At 50.1% G+C, this 10,272-nt stretch overlaps 1 long non-coding RNA gene across 2 annotated transcripts in view; it reads left to right on the top strand.

Annotated features, from left to right (window-relative positions):
* Window positions 1-8,660: 8,660 nt before the first annotated feature.
* The window catches only part of LOC134807352 (uncharacterized), a 61,496-nt gene continuing 59,884 nt past the window's right edge, over window positions 8,661-10,272 (top strand). Inside the window, exon 1 of one of the 2 annotated variants that reach the window (XR_010147563.1) lies at window positions 8,661-8,835. This is a non-coding gene — a long non-coding RNA (uncharacterized LOC134807352). The remainder of the gene's footprint in view (window positions 8,836-10,272) is intronic. The other variant, XR_010147562.1, reaches the window with a different exon arrangement.

Below are 10,272 nucleotides of genomic sequence, written 5' to 3'. Positions count from 1 at the left end.
CTTCCTGCCCAAGGTACCCAGGGCTGGGGCAGTGCTCTCGGCCACCCCCACACAGGACAAGGCCATGCATCCTGGAGGGACAGGGCTGCAGGGGGTGGGGACCCTGAGCGGGGGTTACGGAGGCTGAAGGCCTGGCTGCAGCTGAGGGCTGGGCTGAGGACAGGCATCCCTGAGGCAGGGGTCTGGGCGGGGAGAGGCGGGAAATGGGCAGCATGATGCCAGTTCTTGCTGCAGACTCCAGTGAAAGCCAAAACCAAACCCTCCATTCCCCCTTTGTGAGGGATGAGGTTGGAAGTTTGAGCTGACTTTCCACAGGTGTTGTTTTGCTAGCAAGTACAAGAGATGGCTGTGCCATGAATGTTGGGCTTGTGCCAGTGTGTGTGTGTGTGTGTGTGTGTGTGTGTGTGTGTAGAGAGAGAGATCTCCATGTTGACTTGTGTGATCTCTGTTGTGTGTGTCATCTCTGTGTTGTGTGATCTCCATATTGAGGTGTATGTGTGAGCTCCATGTTGATGTGTGTGTAATCTCCATGTTGATGTGTGTGTAATCTCCATGTTGATTTGTGTGTAATCTCCATGTTGATGTGTGTGATTTCCGTGTTGTGTGTGATCTCCATGTTGACGTGTGTGATTGTGATCGCCATGTTGATGTGTGATATCCATGTGGATATGTGTGTGTGATTTCCATGTTGATATGTGTGTGATTTCCATGTTGTATGTGTGTGGTTTCCATGTTGATGTGTGTGTGATTTCCATGTTGTGTGTGTGATTTCCATGTTGATGAGTGTGTAATCTCCATGTTGATGTGTGTGTAATCTCTATGTTGATGTGTGTGATTTCCGTGTTGTGTGTGATCTCCATGTTGATGTGTGTGAATGTGATCTCCATGTTGATGTGTGTGAATGTGATCTCCATGTTGATGTGTGTGTGTGATCTCCATGTTGATGTGTGTGTGATCTCCATGTTGATGTGTGTGTGTGATCTCCATGTTGATGTGTGTGAATGTGATCTCCATGTTGATGTGTGTGTGTGATCTCCATGTTGATGTGTGTGTAATCTCCATGTTGATGTGTATGTGATCTCCATGTTGATGTGTGTGAATGTGATCTCCATGTTGATGTGTGTGTGTGATCTCCATGTTGATGTGTGTGTAATCTCCATGTTGATGTGTGTGTGTGATCTCCATGTTGATGTGTGTGTGTGATCTCCATGTTGATGTGTGTGTGATCTCCATGTTGATGTGTGTGTGATCTCCATGTTGATGTGTGTGTGATCTCCATGTTGATGTGTGTGAATGTGATCTCCATGTTGATGTGTGTGTGATCTCCATGTTGATGTGTGTGTGTGATCTCCATGTTGATGTGTGTGAATGTGATCTCCATGTTGATGTGTGTGAATGTGATCTCCATGTTGATGTGTGTGTGTGATCTCCATGTTGATGTGTGTGTGATCTCCATGTGTGTGTGTGATCTCCATGTTGATGTGTGTGTAATCTCCATGTTGATGTGTGTGTGATCTCCATGTTTGTGTGTGAATGTGATCTCCATGTTGATGTGTGTGAATGTGATCTCTATGTTGATGAGTGTGTGTGATCTCCATGTTGATGTGTGTGTGATCTCCATGTTGATGTGTGTGAATGTGATCTCCATGTTGATGTGTGTGTAATCTCCATGTTGATGTGTGTGTGTGATCTCCATGTTGATGTGTGTGAATGTGATCTCCATGTTGATGTGTGTGAGTGATCTCCATGATGTGTGTGTGTGATCTCCATGTTGATGTGTGTGTAATCTCCATGTTGATGTGTGTGTGTGTGATCTCCATGTTGACTTGTGTGATCTCTGTGTTGTGGGTGTGATCTCCATGTTGGGATGTATGTATGAGCTCCACGTTGATGTGTGTAATCCCCATTTGATATGTGTGTGTGATTTCCATGTTGATGTGTGTGATCTCCGTGTTGATGTGTGGGTATGTATGTGAGCTCCGTGTCCCTGTTGCTCTTGGAGGGTCTGGAATCATCCCCCTTGAAGAAGAGGCAGGGTCTCTGCAAAGAAGATGGGAAGCCCGGGGCAGGGGAAAGGCCCTGTGTTTCCCTGGGCTGGGCTGGGTTCCGTTTTTTCCTCACATCCTTTGTGCTCCCAGATGAGAAAGCTCCTGGCTCCTGGGGCTTCCTGTACTCTGGGCCACCCCAGGCAGGTAGGAAGCAGTTCAAGGATGTGATCACTGGTCCAGGTCCACCAGGGCCTGGGGCCTCCCCCTCCCTGGGCTGGAGAGCCTGGCTCAGTGATGCATCCACTTAGATTCCACTTAGACCTGTAGCAGGACAAGCCACAGACAAAACCCCTCAGACACCGAGTTAAAGAAAGAAGCGGTTTATTCAGCTGGGAGCATCAGCAAGACTCCTGTCTCAAGAGGTGAGCTCCCTGAGTGAGCAATTCCTGTCCCTTTTAAGGGCTCACAACTCTAAGGGAGTCCGCTTGAGAGGGTCATGATCGATTGAGCAAGCAGGGGGTACATGACTGGGGGCTGCATGCACTGATAATTAGAATGGAACAGAACAGGACAGGGATTTTCACAGTGCTTTTCTATAAAATGTCTGTAATCTATAGATAACATAACAGATTAGGTCAGGGGTCGATCTTTAACTACCAGGCCCAGGTGTGGCGCCGAGCAGTCTGCTTGTGGATTTCATTTCTGCCTTTGAGTTTTTACTTCTTCTTTCTTTGGAGGCAGAAATTGGGCATAAGACAGCATGAGGGGTGGTCTCCTCCCTTATTCCCCTCTTTTGAGAATCTCACTCATGAGTGGGAGTTCTCACTTTCATTTTCACTACCATGTCTTCTTGCAAGACAGATCAATAGTGAGTCACATAGTACACTTGGGCTGAAGTATTTTGGTGAACTAAGGTAGCGATGAAGCTTTTTATCATTTGAAGAAGTACAGGTAGCAAACAAGGGAGCAGTAAGCAGGTTCCTATTACTATTAAAACTCCTATTATAAGAGTTTTAAATCCTCCTAGTGCTGGGAACCATTTTCCAAACATGGCCCCAGGATCAAATTCATGCCACACTTGCACGGGCACATGTGCCAGTTTTGTCCTATCTCTAACTATATCTTCAACTACTTGTCCTTGATCATCTACGTGTAGACAGCAATTAGTAAGGTTAAATTTCCCAGAGACCCCTCCTTCAGCTGCTAGCAAGTAGTCGAGAGCCAATCTATTTTGACAGATAGCATTTCTCATCTGAGTTTCTTGCCAGGCCAGAATAGTCAAGGCTCTGCTGATTTTATCAGTGATTATTTCTAAGACAGCTTGTAACTATATGATTCAGTTGAGCACGTAAATGGGGGTCTGGTATCCCCACAAGCCGTCTTGTGCCCAAGTAACAGGCCCATAATATTGTATGATTCTCTCAGGGGGCGGCCATTCATCATCTTTCCAATTTTCTATAGCTATGCTTCTCTTTTTGCGGGAAGCATAGACAGGGAAGCCCAGGAGTTCACCTGTTTTTATGGGCAGTTGGAAGAAAGATGGTTTAATAGTGCCAATAACACAACTACCTGCCCAGTGGTCAGGTAATTTGGCGTAAGCTCTATGCCCACATATCCAGTATAATCCAGTGGGGGCTGTCCAGTCCTGGTGAGACTCCGGGTGGGTCCACACGGTTTGCAACTTTGGGAATTTACTAAATGGATTCCTCTCTATGTGATTTGAACTCCACCAAGTGACGGTTTCTGTGGTACCATTATACAGTTTCTGTCCCAGACAACTAAGTTGTCATGCGGGGTGAGTGAATTCTTTTCCTTCTCTAGCTATGCAATATTGTCCAATAACTGAGGCTTTTGGGACCCAGAAATTATCAAGGTGATTCTTTTGAGCCGAGAATTCATCAGGAACTGGGTCTGTAGGTAGTAATTCTTGGGCTTCCCATGGCCATTGATCTCCCATTACAGTTCCTCCGCATACATAACATGAAGTGACATTGAGAGACTGGGCTACATGCTCGGCTAATTGCAAAAACAAATTTCTTGTTTTTCCTGGAATTTGTGGTACTGGCACATTGAGTTCATCTTAGAAAGTTTGAAACACTGGCTCAGGAGAGGGTTTGTAAACTTCTCCTCGGACCAAGTCCTGTACTGGCCAGTAGTCCCTGGTCCCTGGTTTAGGGACAGGTAGGAGGGGGGTGTTCCGTGGAGACTGGCAAGGAACTATAATTCCATAGGCTGTCAAGCGCCTGAGAAGAACCTGGATTCCTTCGAGAGCTTCTCTGGGAACCTGATACTGCTTTTGTCTAATTGGTTGGGCCCCAGGCTTAACTTCTATGAGTACGGGGGCTTGGCTGACCACCAGTCCTGGAGGATTATCCTCTGTCCATACTCAGGGCCATTGCTTAGCTAGAGCTGGTTTTATCTCTTGGCCTGGCTCGGTTAGAAAAAGTCTCCATTCTTCTTCCCCGGGGGACCGTAAGGGCCATGATAACTCCTGTTCCTGGTAACTTTAGCTGTAAAGAGCCCTGCTTTGTAAAGGAGATGGTGGCTCTCAGCTTGCTAAGCAAGTCTCTTCCCAGCAAGGGCAAGGGACAGTCAGGCATGTACAAGAACTGGTGAGCTATCTCATGTCCCCCCACCGAGCAGGTCCGTGGTAGACAGAAAGCCTGCTTAGTGGAAACTCCTGTTGCTCTGATTATATCAATGGTTTTCTTGGATGAGGGGGTGACCGGGGTGGTCACTACTGAAGGTTCAGCACCACTGTCAACCAAAAACTTAATGTCCTTGCCCCCAGTTGTAATCCTGACCTTGGGCTCCTTGGGGGTGCTTGCGCCCGGTCCCCTTCAGTCCAATAGCCCTTCAGCCAGATTGAACAAAGCTCCCTCATCTTTATCTGAGGTCTTTTGTTCTGAATCACCTTGCTTTTCCTTCAGTTGGGGACACTTATCTTTCCAATGCCCTACTTCCTTACAACAGGCGCATTGGTTACATGGCAAGCATGGGCGATTAGACTGGGTATTCTTCCCAGAACCCCCCTTTCCCTCTCCTTTCGGGGGAATTCCCATAATGGCCACGGCCAGTAAGTCGGCGTTTCGCCTAGCCTGGCGTTCACCTTCCTTACGGCTTTCTCTGTGGCTTGTTGCATTCACAAACACTTGATTGACTATTTCCAGTAACTGTGAGGTATTCATACCTGCAAACCCCAGTAACTGTGAGGTATTCATACCCGCAAACCCAGCCTGTTTCTGCAATTTTCTCCTGATATATTCCGTGCTTTGACTAAGTAAGGCCATGTTAATCATGGGCTGATTCTCAGGGCTATCTGGATCAAAAGGAGTGTACATACAGTAAGCCTCACACAGTCTTTCATAGAATTGTGCTGGACTCTCCTCTTTTCCTTGGATGACCTCAGGGACCTTATTTACATTTGTAGCCTTTTGAGCCCCTTTCCTTAGACCTTCTATTAATGCCTCATGGTACCGTCTTAGCCTCTCCATGTCTGGTCCCTCGTTCAGGTCCTATTGGGGGTCTGTTCCTGGCAGCTGAATTCTTATATATTCTTGGGGGTTTTGGTAATCGGCTGGGACGTGCTTCTCTAGCCACTTAGTTGCCGCCTGGAGCACCCTTCACCTTTCACCTGTATTAAAGAGGTACATGAGCAGCTGGTGGCAGTCAGCCCAAGTAGGATTATGAGTCCGTATAATAGTTTGGAGCAAGTCAATTAAAGCTTGAGGCTTTTCAGTGTAAGATGGAGTATTATTTTTCCAATTGAGGAGGTCAGCAGAGGTAAACGGTTGATACACAAAGGCACGCCTTTCCACCATGTGTCCGTCCTCATCTACCCGAGTATATCACTGCTCTCTCAGGGGCATTTGGATTCCAGTCTTGGGCTGTAAGCAAGCTTTCAAGGGAGGAGTTTCTCCCGTGGCTTCACTTCCTCTTTTGTCTACTCTGGGTGGTCTGGGGTGTGGTTATCTGGTGGAGTTGTAGGTGCTGTGGGCTCAGGAGTGGGGAGCCCTTCCTCTTGATAAGGAGGGGATACTGCTGGTACCAATTCTTGCCATGATTCTTCTGGTGTTGGGTTGGACAGGACTTTTGGTGCTGACTTCCCTCGGCGGGTGGGATCGAGAACCTTCCTTAACTAACTGTCCCTTTGCTACTAGTACTGCTGCTGCCTGTCCTCTTAACCACTGTGGGGGGTCCAAAACTAGCTGTAACCAAGAATCTATATATGAGAACTGATCTGGGTGCCCTGGCTTACAGGTTACCCTGTGCCATACCTTCGAGACAAGGGACCTGTCCAGGCTTCCTTCCGATGGCCAACCCACCTCTAATGCTGGCCAGTCTATCTCACACAAAGCTCTAAGTTTTCCTGGTGTCATAGTGACTCCAGAGTCTCCCTTAAATCCCTTTTTGAAAATTTTCAACATAGTTCCTAGTGGGGTAGGCTTACTTTGTGTCTGACCCATGTTTCCTCGAGACAAAACACCATGCTCACACCACAAAACAAAGAACGGGTAAAAAGGGCACACACACACTTTTACAGTTTACGCCAAGCCAGAATCAAAACCAAAATCAGAGTATCAAGAAATCCAAGCCAGGTCAAAACCAAAACCAAAGTATCAAGCAATCCAAGACAAGTCAAAAACAAAAACCAAAGTGCTGGTACAGGCACACTGTGGGTGATCAGGACACGCTTCTACTCAAATGGAGTGGGCAAGTTCCCAAGACCAGTCCTGTCAAGCAATTCAAACCAAGTCAAAACCAAAACCAAAACCAAAGTGCCGATAAAGGCACACCATGGGTGATTGGGCCACGCTTCCACTCAAATGGAGTGGGCAAGTTCCAAGGACTAGTCTTACCAAGTTTCAGTTGTCCGGACTCCAAGTGCCAGTTCCTTCCCTGTGTTCAGCCACTGCGTTGATCCTCCACAGGGGCCTGCCATGCACTGCTCTGACGAGGCATTCCACTGGGGCAATTGCCTACCTGGGAGCGCTCTCAGGATCCGTGTCGCTCAAGCTGGCCAGAGTCCCCCGCGGGGATGCTCCACAGGGCAGGCCTAAGCTGCCTAAGGGGCTGCCTCGACTGTCCGTTAATTACCTCGCTTCCTGGTCAGGGAACCAAGAAATATAGCAGGACAAGCCACATACAAAACCCCTCAGACACGGAGTTAAAGAAGGAAGGGGTTTATTTGGCTGGGAGCATCAGCAAGACTCCTGTCTCAAGAGCCGAGCTCCCCGAGTGAGCAATTCCTGTCCCTTTTAAGGGCTCACAACTGTAAGGGAGTCCGCTTGAGAGGGTCATGATCGATTGAGCAAGCAGGGGGTACGTGACTGGGGGCTGCATGCACCGGTAATTAGAACAGAACAGAACAGGACAGGGATTTTCACAGTGCTTTTCTATAAAATGTCTGTAATCTATAGATAACATAACAGATTAGGTCAGGGGTCGATCTTTAACTACCAGGCCCAGGGTGCGGCGCTGGGCCGTCTGCTTGTGGATTTCATTTCTGCCTTTGAGTTTTTACTTCTTCTTTCTTTGGAGGCAGAAATCGGGCATAAGACAGTATGAGGGGTGGTCTCCTCCCTTAGACCCACTTAGACACTCCCTGGTTTCTGCTCACTCAGGGCTGGAGGGTGCTGCGTGCTTGAACCTCTTTAGCAGAGGAAAGAGGATTCCCAAGGTAGCTGTGACTGGGGCCACACCCATCCCTCATCCAGCCTTCAGAGGTGCCTCTTCCTCCCGCCAGAGGTGCCCTCAGCCTGGGATGGGGAAACCTCACCCGGCCCCTCCCGGCCAGGCCTGGCCCAGTTCCCTGCCCCCTGCCCTCACATCCATCCTTCCTGGTCCCTTGACTCTGGAAATCCCAGCCTCTTTCATTCATTCATTCATTCACTCATTCATTTATCAATATTTGCCCCATGCTAAGCCCAGGGATGTGAAGACGAAAGAGACAGACATGGCTCCACCCTTCTTAGCACCAAAGACTCTGCTGGGATGTTTTTTCTTGATGAGTGCTGTTCGTGGGTCACACAGCTGTGTGCAGTAAGCAGCCCTTTACAGCCCCTGTTCCCACACTCAGTGTACATAATTGCAGCCCAAAAGAGCAAGGAAAGTTTTACTAAGCACCTTCCTCTAGCCAGAGGCGTCAGCTCCTTCAGTCTTCCCAATTATCATGGAAGTGGGCACAGCTTTCCATTTCACAGATGAGGAAACTGAGGCTCAGAAGGTAAAGTATTCGGCCCCAGGAGGTCAACGCTGAAGTATGATCCCACGTTTTCCTCACTCTGCCACCCTTGCCACCACTCCCCACCTCCTTACCCAAAGAAAACAAAACAAACCAAACATTTGGGCTTTGCTTTGATCTCAGAGTCTTCATCACAGTACAACTTCTACTCTTTTTGTTTGTTAGTTTGGTTTTGGAAAACTGAAAGTAGCTCAGGGCCTCGGGTTGCTGTCTTCCAGGCCCCCAGGGCTTGGCACTGCCTCGACCCTAGTGGAGGGGGTCGCTGCCCTCTGAGAACACTGCCCTATAGGCTCCCTCCCTGCTGCCCACCCCCATAAGTTACCCCTGCCCCTTTCACCCCTCCGGGCCTCCAGGTCCAGAAACCTCTGGGCCCCTGTCCCCGCTCAGACCTCAGATCCCTGGTGGGAGTTTCCTGTCCCCATCACTGCACTTTCCATGACACAAGAGGAAGTCAGCTGAGCCCAGGCTGGGTTTTCCAGGCAGCGCGGCCCAGTAGAGGCTGAAGGTGGGGGAAGGGGTTGCTGAGCCCCCAGGGCCGGGTGTCAGAACCTCCTCAGCCTCTACCGGAGAGGTGCCTGCCGGTGCTGCCCTGGGCCACACCAGGTAATCTGGGGTGGGGTGTGCCTGTGTCTGTCACCCCTCTGGACTCGGTGACTCCTCAGTGCCCCCAGGTGTGCCCTCTTCACTGGGGCAAAGGGGCACTAGGATGTGGGGAAAGGGGAGGAGCTGAGGGTGGGAGGGAGGAGGGGAAGGAGGCTGAGGAATGTGACTGGTGCATAGTAGGACCTCAGGGTTTGTTGAATGAATGAAGGAAGAAATCTATGGAATGATTCCCAAAGATAATGGATGGCCTGGTGGCCAGATGAGAAGGGCGGAAGAGGCCTACAAGTGTGTGTGGATGACTCAGTGACCTGGATCCTTGGAAACCTCTGTTTGGCTGTGGGGGTGGGGGCACCCAGGGAGCTGACTTCGCAACACTCCCCTCCCCGCCAGCTCAGGAAGTGCCTCTCCTCCCCCAGCTTTGTTCCCACCCAGTTTGGCTGTTGGTGGGGGGTGGGGAGGGGGAGAAGGAGGATCTAGGATCCAGGTCTGGACATGCGTGTGGCGTGCAGTGTGGTGGAGACACGCTGGCCTGGTGGCACCTGCATTCGAGTCTCACCTTTGGCACCTTTGCAGTCAAGTCCCTGTCATGCTCTGGGCCGAGGTTGGCTCATGTGTAAAATGCGGAGATTGGATGGTCCCGAGGCCCAGCTCTCTTGTCCTAGGAACCCAGCATGAAAGTGTTCGACTGGCGTGCCGAGTCCAGTCGGAGGTGGGGGCTTTCTCTGTGTGGGGCCTGGAGGTTTACCTCTTTCGCTAGTGTGAGAGGGAGCTGAGTGTTGAGTGAGTGTCAGGGCTTTGGGGAGGGGCAGAAGACTGAGGATTCCAAGTGGCCTGAACAGGGTCCCGCTGGCTTGGGAAGGTGTCTCAGTGTGTGTACTTTCCCCAAGTCCAGGTGCGAGTCGAGCAGCTGGGGAGGAGGCCGTCTTGCCTGGAGGGACAGATAAGGCTCTCCCACTGACCCCCTACTTTCCTAGCCCCTCACGGACAACACTAGGCAGCCTCCTGTGGCTTCTGGAAGGTCTGTGATCAGTGGTACCCTGGCGTGAGCGGGCTGGTTGGCTCAGGCTGCATTCGCCCCCGACTCTGCTGGGCCCTCCTCAAGTTCCCCTCACTGGGGCTGTGTTCCTGGAGCCCCTTTCCATTGCTACCTGCCCCCCAACCCAGGCCTGCTATAGGCCTGCCCACAGCCCGGGGTGCCAGTCACACATCCCGCAGCCTGAGGCCCTGAGGACTCAGCATTCATGTTCACTCTTCCGCTGCTACTGTAAGATTAGACTTGTTCGACCATAAGGCATAGGCTTTGGTTGAGAAAATAAGGCCTCCTAGTAGTGTACGACAGGTGTTAATGAAGGCTGTTGTTCATGTGAAATAATTGAGGATCAGAGAGGTTATGTGAATTCTCCAAGGTGCACAGATAACCAACAGTGAGCTTTGGAC

Source organism: Pan troglodytes, chromosome 9 (assembly GCF_028858775.2).
Source record: "Pan troglodytes isolate AG18354 chromosome 9, NHGRI_mPanTro3-v2.0_pri, whole genome shotgun sequence".
NCBI lineage: Eukaryota > Metazoa > Chordata > Mammalia > Primates > Hominidae > Pan > Pan troglodytes.
Note: the sequence above shows the minus strand (reverse complement) of the source record. Positions and strands in the feature narration are given on the sequence as shown.